The following is a 13,906-nucleotide window of genomic DNA, read 5'->3' on the forward strand; positions in this document are numbered from 1 at the left end:
TTGACCTCACAGATTGCAAGGACCTTGTCAACTACAATCCCTTATTTTTTTTTATTTTTTTATGTCTACAGTACCTAGTCTTCGTAGGTGGTCTCCCATCCAAGTACTAATCAGGCCTAGCCCTGCTTAGCTTCCGAGATCAGCTGGGATCGGGCTTGTTCAGGGTAGCATGGCGTAGTCAGATTCAGGATTTAAAACTAGGAACACCAAACCACATGTTCATCCCAGACATTCAACCATGGGTTTAGAACCAGTTAATGGGAGACAAGGAGGAGTACAGGGGTGAGTTTCAGCTCCAAAGTTTAGTGGGAATTTAATTAGTGTCTCACAGGAGCATTTTCCCAAAGAAATATCCAGCAAGAGATTGAAAAGTATATCATGCAAAATAGAGAGACTCTATAATGTAGAGGTTAAAAAAAGAGAGGGCTCTGAAGACACCTGGATCCAAGTGCCAGCTCCATGACTTATTAATTGCATGACTTTGACAAGCTGCTCAACCTATCTGTGCTTCAGCTCACTCATACATTAAATGAGGATACTGAGAGTACTTTTTGCATGAGATTATCATAAACATTAAATAAATTAAAACATGAAAAGCACTTAGAACAATAGAAGGCACATAAAACTGTTGGGTTGAGTGATGATAAATTTGTTATTCCTAAAAAGTGATGAGTTGTCAGTTTTCAACAATTTATTTTTAAAAGTCTTTGTATTTCTATCATAAAGATTTGGTAATTCCTTTTGTGTGGGTGGAGGAACAACTTTCTTTTGACATAGCTCCTTGTTTTAATCCATATTTATGCTAATCTTTACTGAAGCCAACATTCTAAGTTGCTATGAGATAGAAAGTAGAGTGATTCATAGTTTGTCTTGTACAAGGCACCTCATGTCATCCTCTCAATCCAGTAATGTTACATTGACTAGTATGATAGTAAATTACCTTTCAGGTCAGTACTAAACTTCAGAACTCACAGGTCCCTAGCTCTTACATTTTATCCTTTTAACCACCTCTGGGCCACTGAGCTCTATCTTTGCACTCAGAGCAGCACCCAGATTCCTTGGCAAGGGAATATGGCGAGGAAGCCATATTTAAGAGGCTTGGTGAACTTGATCATGAATAAGGGCTCCAGAATTGGATTGACCTGCCTGGGTTCCAGCTTGACAAGCTCTGTGATGTTGGCCATGTACTTTGCTACTCTGAGCTCCAGTTTTTTCATTTGTAAAATAAGAATAATGATACCTACCTCTCAGGATTGTAATAAGGATTCAAAAGCAATCGAATAGATAAAACGTGAATTTAAAAAATAGCAATTGGTTGTTGTTATGATTAAAATTATATTTTAATCAACAAAGTTTTCTTCTAGCAGATATTGAGTGTTCTATTACTTTTACAATGGTTCTTCATTTTTTCTGGATTCAAGATTACTTTATGTGCTCTGTTTCTCTTAATAAGGCTTGTACCTATGTTTATGTTTTGCAGGTTCCATGATGACAATATGTCCAATCTTCCAGTCTTTGCTGAAAAAATATAGACTTGGCTCACTCTTTTTAAAATTCATGTCACTAGTGCCCCATGAATCTATGTCATATATACCAAATAATAAGATAAGGCAAACTTCTATTATAATTGTAGTGCTTAGATAAATAAAGGTAAGGAACCCTAGCTTTCAACGTCAAAATACATACGGAAGATGAGGTTCCAAGTGTAAAGAGGTATCACAGAAAACTATGTTCAGAAGATGAGAAAGGGTCTGGAAACCTCTCTCTATAAAAACCATTATAATGAGAAATAGGAGGAAATTTGGGGGAAGAGTTATTAGGTGTCTTAAAGGGCTGTGACAGGGAACATACATAGTTGTAATTATGGTTAGAACCAATATCAATAAAAAGGACATCTTTTCAACACTTAGAGCATTAGCATCAGTAAAAATGATTGTCCCAGAAAGAAGAGACAGTACGATTCCTGGAAACTGCTTGCTGTGCCAACATATGGGTTGAAATGAAGAGTCTTACTTGAAGGAGGGGTGTGGGATTAAATGGCCCCAAATGCCATTCTAATGCTCAGACTTTATGATCTGATCATGCTTCAGGGAATTAGTGCCTTAGAGTGCCTTGGTGAGTCTCAGATGCCAGTAATATATAATAGATTTGACATCTAGTGGCAAGTAGCTCACAAATATCCTGTCCATTTCTCAGAGGCCCAGCTATGGCTCAGGTGCAGAAGTTATTTTTTTCCTGGACCATCCCAAGGTGAGGAGGGTAAAGTGACACCAATATGCATAAATATCAAAATAAGAGCTTTTGACTGTAAAATGTTTCTCTATCTTTGGCAACTTTGAACACAAAAAACATTATAATTTCATTAAATTTGGTTATGATAAAAATAACCTCACTATGAAGAATCTGTATGTAGAATAAATATTAAATTATTCTGTAAAATATTTCCAATACTCTCCTAACTTGAGGACTTTTAAAAAAAATCTTCCTTGATTTATTTGAGAAAATCTTCACTCAGATCCTTATTTTTCTTCACTCTTCAAAGCTCTCTTTCTATGTTATTTAAGAGCATGAATCTTCTCACTGATGGAACTATCAAATGCCCTTTATATCCAGATTTAATCTTAGAATATCTTCTTCTCTTCTTCTTTTTGTAGATGTTTGAATTAGCTTCACCTACACAGGAACTCAGGATGGATAAGTTATTCTTTGCATTGTTATTGACAAATATTTACTTGGTATTGCAATAGACTATGACAATAAGTTATTTGCTATTGACCAAATTTTGACAGTGTCATAAAATATTTTAACTTGAACTGACAACAGGAGTAGATGATCGCACAGTCATTCCTCCTAAATAATACCCAGGGGGTGCCTAGATACTCTTTTTCCAGAATGAAGACCCCTCCAGGAATTAGAGATGTAGGACCATTACTAACAAGATGCAACCAATCTGTAAGGGTTTCTATGAAACATATTGTATTAAAAATGCATGTAAAATTGGAATGCTTGCAAACATGCCCTTGCCATTCTTGATCTTTTACAAGAAAACAAATTAAGATGCTCACTGTGGGAGTGTTTGCTAAAAATATTTCTACATGGCCTCCTTACTTGGGTGACTGACACATATGTGAATCTAGTAAATTAAATCCTGTGGTCAAAAGTCTTCAACCTGCATTCAACCAAACAATGGCCTGGTGAGCATCCTCGAAACAGCCAGGCAATCTGGCTTTGGGGTTGAATAAATGTCTTGACTTTTATTTATAAATACTGTGCTCTTCCTCCTTAAAGTTAGAATCCTGGAAATCTGTTGACTTTTTTGTTTTCAATGATGAGTTAAAATTGCCAGCTCATGTAGAATTAATTTTTTCATAATTAATTGGATTTAATTAAGATAGATTTCTGAGACTTTTCTATATATATATATATATCTCATTTTCTCTAGAACTTTAAATCCTATGGCTGGTTCCTCCACAGCTACAAAACTCATCAAGTCTGAAGAGGTTTCCTAAAATAAATGTCTGCATAGGTCACATTTGAGCATGCTCATGGATTCCTTTGCTCCTGTCACTGGGAAGCTATGAAATCTGTCATTATCCTGGTTATAGATATTTCACCTGAGAAGGAAAGCAAGGCTATCAATATTTTAATTTCAGTTCTTTTATAATGAAATATCTTTCTCCTGTAGATAATAATGTTCATTTTGATCAAAGACCAGTATGCTATAAATACCATGTGTCCTCTTTATTGATACCCATTGACTATTGTAACTTGGAAAATTAAGTAGTTACCAAGACATTGAGCTTCTGAGTGTCATATTTTTTTAAGTCTTCTGTTGATCCTTCTCACTCTAGTTGGGGAAAGGGTGAATATATTTATATTCAGACATATGTATTCCTCAAAAGAGGGGCTGTGCCATGCTGCATCTGACTTTAGACAAATTTTGATTAAGCATGATTTTTTGATGGCCTATTCATTTTCTTTTTAAGTATCATTTTACTCTTTTTGAGCACACTTCTTTCTTTTTTCCTGCATTCTCTAAACATCTCCTCTTCACTTTCATTTGGTAATTTTCCTCCTTTTTTTTTTTTCTTTTGTCCTTTCCAGACACCTTGGAACATCTCAAGAAAGCTATAGATTCTCTCCCCAGAAAATGCACATACCCTCAAATCCTGTTGACAACTTTGGGATGTTTATAAGTACCAGAAACATCTTGATGGCCTAAGAATCTATAAGCTCAACAGAAAATTTAAAAGATTAAAAGATTATTGCTATAACAATAACTCTCATTCAAATTAGTTCTCAGCTCTAATTACTACTTAAAGAGGTATCACATGAGTAACATTCCAAGAGTTTCCTGGGAAATGCTAAAATAAATATAATGCGCATTATTCAGTTCCAAAAATTTCCTAGGGTTCTGATTTTTTTCAAGAGGATGCTAATCATTTATTCATTATACATGAAAATTGATGATACACTATCTTCATTCCCATCTTTAATTTTATCTGGTACCTTAACTCAATTTAGATATATTGCATAGCAGGTGCCACAATCATTAATAACCAAATAAACTTCATGACTCTGTTTGGGTGACCCTCTTAACAGTGAACTCTAGGTCACAGTACAGTAACTGTCAACTCAATTACACCAAGGTTTCTAAAGACAATGGCTTCTGCACCCAAGCAGTTTATAAATAAACTTCTGATGGAAACTGTCATCACCTTGAATGAATTATATCTTCACACCGTTAGGATAATTTACCAAGATAGCTTCAGAATAGACTAACTTTATACAGCACATTAAAAAAAAAAAGACGTTATATTTAGCAATCAACTGTATAGATACAAAAAACAAACAAAAAAAACTGCATTAAAAACCTTTGTTGGAATGCTTTACACTTTCTACAGAACAAACTAAAATAAGCTGTTATACAATTAGTTACAAATACAGCCCTCGAGTTTTGCCCATATACACGAATATTGTATAAAACACGTCTTCTTTGTAATAGCGAGACCCTGTAACCACTGTGCTTGGCTGAGTTCACAAATCTGTTATAACCTGTATCTTCCCTGTCATTTCTCTGGCTCTCCTCCTGCTAAGCTTTGTTTTCTGGAAGTAATTAAAATCTTCTGCCACTGCCATTGCCACTGATGCTGCTGGAATGGCCGTAGCCATCTAGGTTTGTGGTTTGGCAAAGTATTGGCCACCACCACCATAGGGACGAGAGTGTCTACCTCCAAAGTTTTCTCCTTTCATAAATCCAAAATTTGAAGATTTATTGTTATAATTGACAAAACTATTGTAGCTTCTTTTTGCCACCTCCAAAATTGCTTCCATCATTATGAAATCCATTATAACCATCCCCATTGCCACCATATCCCTCACCACCACAGCCGCCACCAAAACCACCTCAACCACAGAAGTTTGTTCTACAAAGTTGTCATTCCCACCAAAACCGCCTTCATAAACACCACTGAAGTTTCCAGAACCACTTTGACCTCTTTGACAGAATGGACCACTGGCCATCTCTTGCTTAAATAGAGCTTTCCTTACTTCACATTCGTGGACATTAATAGTGTGGTATTTCTGAATGACAATCTTATCTACAGAGTCATGGTCATCAAAGGAATATTACTCAGTTATAGAAGAGATGAAATACTGCCATTTGCAACCTGGATGGACCTCGAGGTAATTATGTTAAGCGAAATAAGCCACAGAAAACATTGAAAACCACATATATCACTTGTATGTGGGATATAAATCTAAAAGCAACAAACAAACAGAGACTCATGGACATGGACAATAGACTAGTGGTTACCAGAGGATAGTGTGGGATGGGAGAAGGAGGAGATAGATGAGATAAAACAGGTATCAAATATGTGGTGACAGAAAGAAATCTAACTATAGATGTTGAACACACAATGCAATATATATATATATGCCTTGCTGTTGAATTGTACATCTGAAATTTACAGGATTTTGTTATCTAATGTCACTATAATAAATAAATACATACATACATACATAAAGTAATTAAGTAAGTAAGTATGTTATAATCATAAAGCCTCTTTTCTTGTTACTGCCTCAATCAGTCATGATTTTAATCATATGAATTTTCCCATACTATTCAAAATAAGCTCTTAGGTTCTTCAGTGTCTTCTTTAATATCACCAACAAAAATCTTTTTCACAGTTAAGTGGGCACCAGATCTTTGAGAATCTTTTCTTGAGACAGCCTCTTTGTTTCCACAACTCTTTCATCTGCTTTGTGAGGTCTTGCATTCATGGCTGCATCCACTTCCTCCACAGTTGCATATGTGATAAACTCAAAGCCTCTGGAGCTTCCACAGCTGTTTGGGCTCTTTGAGAGATTCTGACTTAGACATGACGACTGCAGGAGAAGAGATATTAAGGATACTTACCCAGCAGCGTCCACTGGCAGAAAAGAGTTTTTTTTTTCAGACCGATTTTTAAGTCGATAAAGAATAATAAAGAATACTATAACTGAAAAGATTAATTTAATTTTATTCATTGAGTGTTTCCTGAGTCCTGAGTTGTTGAGAAGTGTGGGTAATATGGCCTTGCTCTCTTAGGGTCCTTCAATCAAGGAGGGTGTTAGATGAGTCAATAAGTAATTCTTGTTCCTCATTGTAAGGGCCTTGATAGAGACATTTTGGGAAACTGGTCCTCCCAAGAGGGTCAGGGATGCCTTGTGAGGTGTGAAGTACTAATAAAAGTCAGCCAGGTGCCATAGACTGAATGCTTGTGTACCCCCAGAATTCATATTAAATCCTATGTCCCAGTGTGATGGTATCAGGAGTTGAGGCCTTTGGGAGATGATTAGGTCATGAAAGTGGAGCCCACAAGATTGAAATTAGTGCCTTTATAAAAGAGACACCAGAGAGCCCCCTCACTCCCACTTTCATGTAAGGACACAGCAATATGATGGCCATCTTGAACCAGAAAGTTCTCACCAGACACCAAATCTACCAGTGCCTTCATCTTGGACTTCTAGGCTTCAGAACAGTGAGAAATAAATTTTTGTTGTTTCTGAGCCACCCAGCCTGCAGTAGTCTCTTGTAGCAGTCCAAATGTACTAAGCAACACGATTAAAAGGGAATGTATATGTGTGTGTTGAGGGAAGAATGGCATGCAGAGAAAGGGGAAAAACATTGAGTTGATAGTAGTTTGAAACAACATGGTGTCTTAAAGAACAAGTAAATTTGGAATTGCTAAAGCACCAAGTTTGAAGGAAATAGAGATGAGAGACGAAAAGAGATATTTGACAGGGGTTTATATATTATATTAAGATGCTTGAAAATTTAAAATATGTGACATGAAGACATTTATGGAATTTTAAAAGAGATAAATGGCACAATAGAATTTTCACTTTACTTGCATATCTCCTGTTATGTAAAGGGGCCCATATTGGAAACAGAAAAAGGATAAAGAGACAGATGCAATACAGTTACCTCCTGATAGAAAATTTTGCTTTTGCATCATCACAGAAGGTTACATTTTTTTCTGTGATAAAAAAAGAATAGACTTGGAAATACAAAGAAAATTTCTTTTTTCTTTCTCTTTCTTCATAGAGAGAAAATTTGTTTTCTTTTCCTTCCTTCAGCTTCTCCTAAAATCTTGGTCCTAAATCTTGTATTTTTTAAAAAATATATTTTAAAGCAACTAAACATCCTTTACAGAAACAGCTTTGATATGTAATGTTCCATAATTTAAATAATGACTTTCTCCTACATATACAAAAAACTTTTCTGATAAGTGGAAGTTAGAGGATGATTCACTACTTTAAACATGAATTCTTTGAGCACTGCTCTGGTCTTTCTTCGTTTAGTTAATAATTATGTTTTTAAGATGTCTTTACTTGCTTCCTGAATAATGGGTATGGGGATTTAATCTTTTTTTTTTTTTCAGATTTGGAATATCAAGTTGGATTTGTGCCATTCTGGGAATCCTGACCAAAAAATAATTTACCTTCTGTTGTCCATCATAGTGTTCAATAAGATAAATCTTCTAAGTTGACTCAAACCAATATGTCTTTTCTGAGGAACATGAGTACATCCAAAGTTGTGCCAAGAGTCTTCAGATCTTCAAAGTGCTCCTGCTTGTTGACGAACTGTTACCTGAAATGGTTACTGGTGATAATTCTTTGCCCTACATTTTCTATTAAAGGTCTGCTATTTTTTGTGTCCATACCTCCTCCTCTTCCTTCTCCTCCTCCTCCTCCTCCTCCTCCTCTTCCTCCTCCTCCTCCTCCTCCTCCTCCTCTTCCTCCTTCTTCTTCTTCTTCTTCTTCCTTCTTGAAAAGGCTAAGTTTTTCTCTTATTTTTAATTTTAATGAGGTCCAACTCATTAATTATTGATTTTGGGGACTGTGGCTTTAATATTGCATCTAAGAAGTTAGAATCATGTTCAAGGTCATTTAGATTTTCTTCTATGTAATCTTCTCGGTATTTTATAGTTGTGCATTTTGCATTTCAGCCTATTATCCATTTTTAGTTAAATTTTATGAAGGATGTAAAGTCCGTATATAAATATATTTTTTTGCACATGGATATACAGTTGTTCCTGCACCATTTGTTAAAAAAAAAAAAAGGCTATTTTTTCTTGACTGGATTGCTATTGCTCTTTTATCAAAAAATCATTAAACTATATTTATGTGAATCCATTTCTAGTCTATTGCATTGATCTATTTTTTCTATTTTTTCACTAGTACCACATTGTCTTAATTACTGTAGCTTCATGGAAAATATTGAAGTTAGGTAGTATCAGTCTTCCAACTTTTTTGTCTCCTTTAATATTGTGTTGGCCATTCTGTTTTGCCTTTCCACATATAGTTGACCCTTGAACAATAGTGATGCAGACCATCTGCACAATAGAAAATTCATGTATAACTTAAATCAGCCCTACGCATAAATTCTAAAACACCAATTAACCTTTGAATAATACAGGTTTGAACTGCACAAGTCCATTGAACTATGCCCTCTATACTTCTGTTCAAGATCCTAGAGAGGAGATGTATGGCCTTTTCAGATCATAGCTGGAAAGCTTATAGATTCTCATCATTAAGTTAGAGTTAGCTGTAGATTTTTTAAAATAGATATTATTTATCAAATAAAAGAAGATCTCTTTTATTCCTAGTTTGCTGAGAGTTTTTTGTCATGAATGGGTATTGGATTTTGTCAAATCCTTTTTCTGCATCTATTGATGAGATCATGTGATTTTCTTCTTCTTTAGCCTGGTGATGTGATGGAGTATATTAATTGATTTTCAAATGTTAAACCAGTCTTGCATACCTGAGGTAAATCTCATTTGGTTGAGATGTATAATTATTATTTTTATACAGTGTTTTATTCAATTGCTAATATTTTTTGAGATTTTTGCTTCTATTTTTATGAGAGATATTGGTCTGTAAGTTTTCTTGTATTATATTTTTCTGATTTTTAGTATTAAGATAATGCTGGACTCAAAATGAGTTAGAAAGTTTTTCCTCTGTTTCTATACTCTGAAAGAGATCATAAAAAAATGGTATAATTTCTTCCTTATATGTTTGGTAGAATTCATCATGAACTTGTCTGTGCCTGGAAGGCTATTAATTATTGATTTAATTTCTTTAATAGGTATAGGTCTATTTATTGTCTATTTCTTCTTGTTTGCGTTTTGGCAGATTGTGTCTTTTAAAGAATTAGTCTATTTTACTTATATTATCAAATGTATGATCATAGAGTTTTTCATAGTATTCCTTTTTATTGCCCATGGGATCCATGATGATATCTTCTCTCAATTTCTGATATTAGTAATTTGTGTCTTCTCTCTTTCTTAGCTTGGCTAGTGGCTTATCAATTTTATTGATCATCTTTTGATTTTTTTTTTTAAGCAAAACCTTCTCTTCAACTACATTCTGTGGTGAGACTCCTTTCCTCTCAGTTTCTACAGAAAAGCACCTCCAGTTATTCCATGTTAGGCAGCAACCATGGGGTGACAGCACAGACCAGCAGTCAGTATTACATGTCCAATCTTCTTTGTATAGGAAAAAACTGTCAAACTCATTTATAGATTTCTTTTCCCATGTTTAATAATATTTCAGCAAAAATAATAAGTAAGGCTCAAGAAGAGGAATTATGACATTGCATTGTGTTAATGGCTATAAATAATAAATAAACACTGCCTTTTCTTTACTTCAGTTGAAGACCCTAGATTCATGACAGTTAACGAGACACTAAATTTTAAAGTTCATAGAAAACTATTTAAATATAATATTCAATTGCTACGAATCAGGTACTCTTGCTATTTGGCTCAGATCTACTTTAGAAACATCTAGGATTGTTTTAATTTTTGCTTATATTTCTATAAAAGAGACAAATATATCTTTTCAATTTGAAAAAAAAAAAAACACAAACACATACACATTCACATATCCAAAGAAATAATCAAACCACATGTTTGCCTCAGTATGACCCAAGTAAAAATTATGAAAACATTGAAAAACTACTTTGTTTATTTTCACTTTATAAGAAAAAAATATGTAAATAAACATGTGTTGAAAGTAATGATCCATAAAATTCAAAGAAACAATCAATAAAATCAAAAAAGCAATCTATTTTATTCAACATATTGTATTTTGATTATAGGCCACCAGAGCCCACTAATAAATAAAGTAATATTTGCTTTTGATTAATATCTTTGTATGTCACTAGTTTTAAATTTCATTTGGTAACTCAAGGCCAGTGAATATTTTTATGAAAAAATCAAAAACAGAAACTAAAACTAGGCTCTGAGAAGATCATATATGCACAGTAGGTTAAATTATTTAAGTTATTCTTTGTAATTAAAAAAAATCTAAGTAATTAAATCATAAATTCTGCTAATAGCCCTACTCAGTCTGGAGTCACAATGGTGTGGGAAGAACCTACGCTGTGAATCAGGGTCCCTGTGTGCTGGTCTAATCTCAGTCACAAATTTCCCTGGCTCTACAATTTCCACATGTATAAAATAAGGACATCAAAATGCATGATTGTAAGTCCCTTTTCATATCTAAGTTAAGGTTCTACACCACTACCTGTAATATCAAATAAACATACACCTTAAATAAAGAGAAAAATAAATGTATTTGAGCATGCCTCTGAAAAGTGTTAAGTATAAGACTATTCTCTAAATTTTTATTTTAAAGTAAATTTAGACTTATAGAAATGTTGCAAAAGTAGTATAGAGAGTTCTCATTTACTTTTCATCTACCTTTTCCTGATGTCAACATACTGCATAATCATAAAAACACTATCAAAACTAAAAAATTAAAATTGGCAAGATACTATTCACTAAACTACAGTCTTTATTCAGATTTTACCACTTTTTCCACCATTGTCACTTTTCTGTTCCAAGTTCCCATAATGCATTTATTTGTCATGTCTCCTTGGCCTTCTCCAATCTCTGACAGTTTCTCGATCTTTCCTTTTATTATTTAATTTTAACATAGTGTTTTAAAGAGTATAGATCTTCTATTTTGTAGGGTAAGTGCTGGTCACATGTCCCTCAGTTAAGGTTTATCTAATGTTTTCTTATGATCACATTAAGGTTATATGTTTTGGCAAGAATGCCACAGAATTGATTAATTGATGTGCCCTTCTGCATACATCATATCAGAGGTGTATGATATTAACCTGTAATTCATATATTTTTAATGTTTTTGGAGTATAAGTAGATAATATTTATACTCCTCTAATAACTTCTTAAGCTTAGAGTAAATAAATTTTATTAGTTTTCCGATTTAACAATAACAAATATAAAACTACATCACCCCTATGTCCAATAAGTGAGTAAAAAGAATAAACTATTCTTTCTCTTAGAAGCATGGAAAAGAGGGATTGAAAATGTAAAAGAAATGGGAGGTCTTTTTTAAAATCATGAAATTAATATGAAGTTTCTTTGGCCTGAGAGCAATTGCATTGGCAATTAACAGCATAGTCTATCAAAAACTTAGTGGAAATATAAAACACATGACAAAATAGAAATGTCTTGGTTAAGTACATTTGTAAAAGAATAGTGTCTCAGTGATTTTTTTAATCTAAGAGATATTATAGGTCTTGTTTTCTATTTCTTTTTAATTAGCGAAAGTTTGTCTATAGTTATTTTTCTACATGCTATGTAAAAAGCCCCCGAAATATGTAAGGCTGTACAACTTAATAAACCAGTTTTTTACTAGTTTATCCAATGCATGTAAACATCTTTTGTACACTTAATTTTTTTTATCATTAAGATATCTACCTATTATAAATATCCTCTCCCATTTAATACCTCTTTACTTTCTTCTCCCATGTAAAAAGCAAATACACCGCAGTAGAGTAGGATATTACATTCTCAGTGATCAGATAAGATAGTGTTCTTGCTCCATTAAATTAGATATGTGTTATATCTACTAGAATGTAATTGGAAAGAATTAAACAAGAGGTTGATAAATCCTGAAAGTGAAAGAATGCTTGGAAAGAGAAGGAAGAAAAAATGGAAAAGACATTTGAAGAATGGAATATGCAGGTGTGAGTTTAAGAACAGCAATAAAGTCACTACATTTAAAGTTAGTAAGGCAAGTGTGCTGGGTTAGAAATACAACTCAGAGTTCTAAGAATACATGTTGGTTTTAGACATGAATTTAATTGTGGTTGACAAAAAGAGAAAATGAAAAGAATTGCTGAATCTCTTATAAATTAAATTAAAATAGTAATAAAAATATTCACAGGTGAAATAGCAAAAATGTAGAAAAAAATAATTATGAAATTCTTATAATGTTTCTATTTTCCATCTAATAAGCTAAAAGAACAAACTTCCCATGAGAAGCTCTTTAAACTGAGCAATGTTTTGTTTTTATTTCCAAGACAAAAACCTAATATTATCTGATTTCCTTTTTATTTCTCTGTTTTCTTATTATATACTTTTATTAATGCAAATCTTAGTTAGTCAAAAATTGAATGAAAAACCACAAAATCACAAGTGTAAGGACATTTGTGAATACAATGGATATCGGTTTTTTTGCAAACTAGTCGTAAAAGATGACAAAAACTTTTTGTTGTTGTTGTGTTGTTATTTCAAGAGCAAAGAAGATGACTCCACTCCATTCTGACTACCCTGGGGCACTGTGTTCAGGTCTGCGTGTCTAGATTCAACAGGTCTTTGACCAACAAAATTCTGAGTAACAGGTGAAACTTTTGAGGATGTTTAATAGGAGATGGAAAAAGAGTGGAAATATAAGAGCCATTTCTAAATGTCTGAAGCATTGGTAGGTGGAACAAACATTTTCATTGATTGAGACACTTGGATGAAAACCAAATAGGTGAATATTTCAAAAAGAACATTAGCTGATTGTAAAGAAGAACTATTTAAAATTTATTTCACCTAAAAATGTGTCTGGGTTTCAAGGCTTCCCATCATTAGAAATATAGAGAAAAATGGAATGGCCTCTTATTATGAAAGGTATGGAGAGCACTCATTCATCTGATAATGTTGTACTAACTAATCTTGATGTTTCCTACTAAACCAAGACCCTATAAGTGTAAAATGGTTATATTAACTATATTTTACATATTTTTAATTATTTAAATTTAAAAATATTAAAAAATATTTTAAATGCCTTAAAAGCATTCTTTTTTTTAAAGCTCCCAGTCATTTATTTTATACATTGCTAAATTAAGCCTTTGCAGTATAAGAAACTCTTCTAACTTTTAAAAATTTCAGGATTTAATAAGTCATGTGTACATAATGTGATAGATGATGATGGATAGATAGATGATAGATGATATAGATAGATAAATGATAGATAGGTAGATAGATAGATGATGATAGATAGATAGTAGAGTTATTCACTTATATGTTAATATATGTAGTTATGTAGGCTAATAAAGTAAATG

The 13,906-nt window shown here is 33.2% G+C and overlaps 2 pseudogenes; both read right to left on the reverse strand.

Moving 5' to 3' along the window:
• Positions 1–62: 62 nt before the first annotated feature.
• On the reverse strand, positions 63–180 carry LOC112477668 (annotated as a pseudogene).
• Positions 181–5,116: 4,936 nt separating this feature from the next.
• Positions 5,117–11,415, reverse strand: LOC102892662 (annotated as a pseudogene).
• Positions 11,416–13,906: the final 2,491 nt, after the last annotated feature.

The sequence above is a fragment of the Pteropus alecto genome, unplaced genomic scaffold (assembly GCF_000325575.1).
Source record: "Pteropus alecto unplaced genomic scaffold, ASM32557v1 scaffold121, whole genome shotgun sequence".
NCBI classification, from domain to species: Eukaryota; Metazoa; Chordata; class Mammalia; order Chiroptera; family Pteropodidae; genus Pteropus; species Pteropus alecto.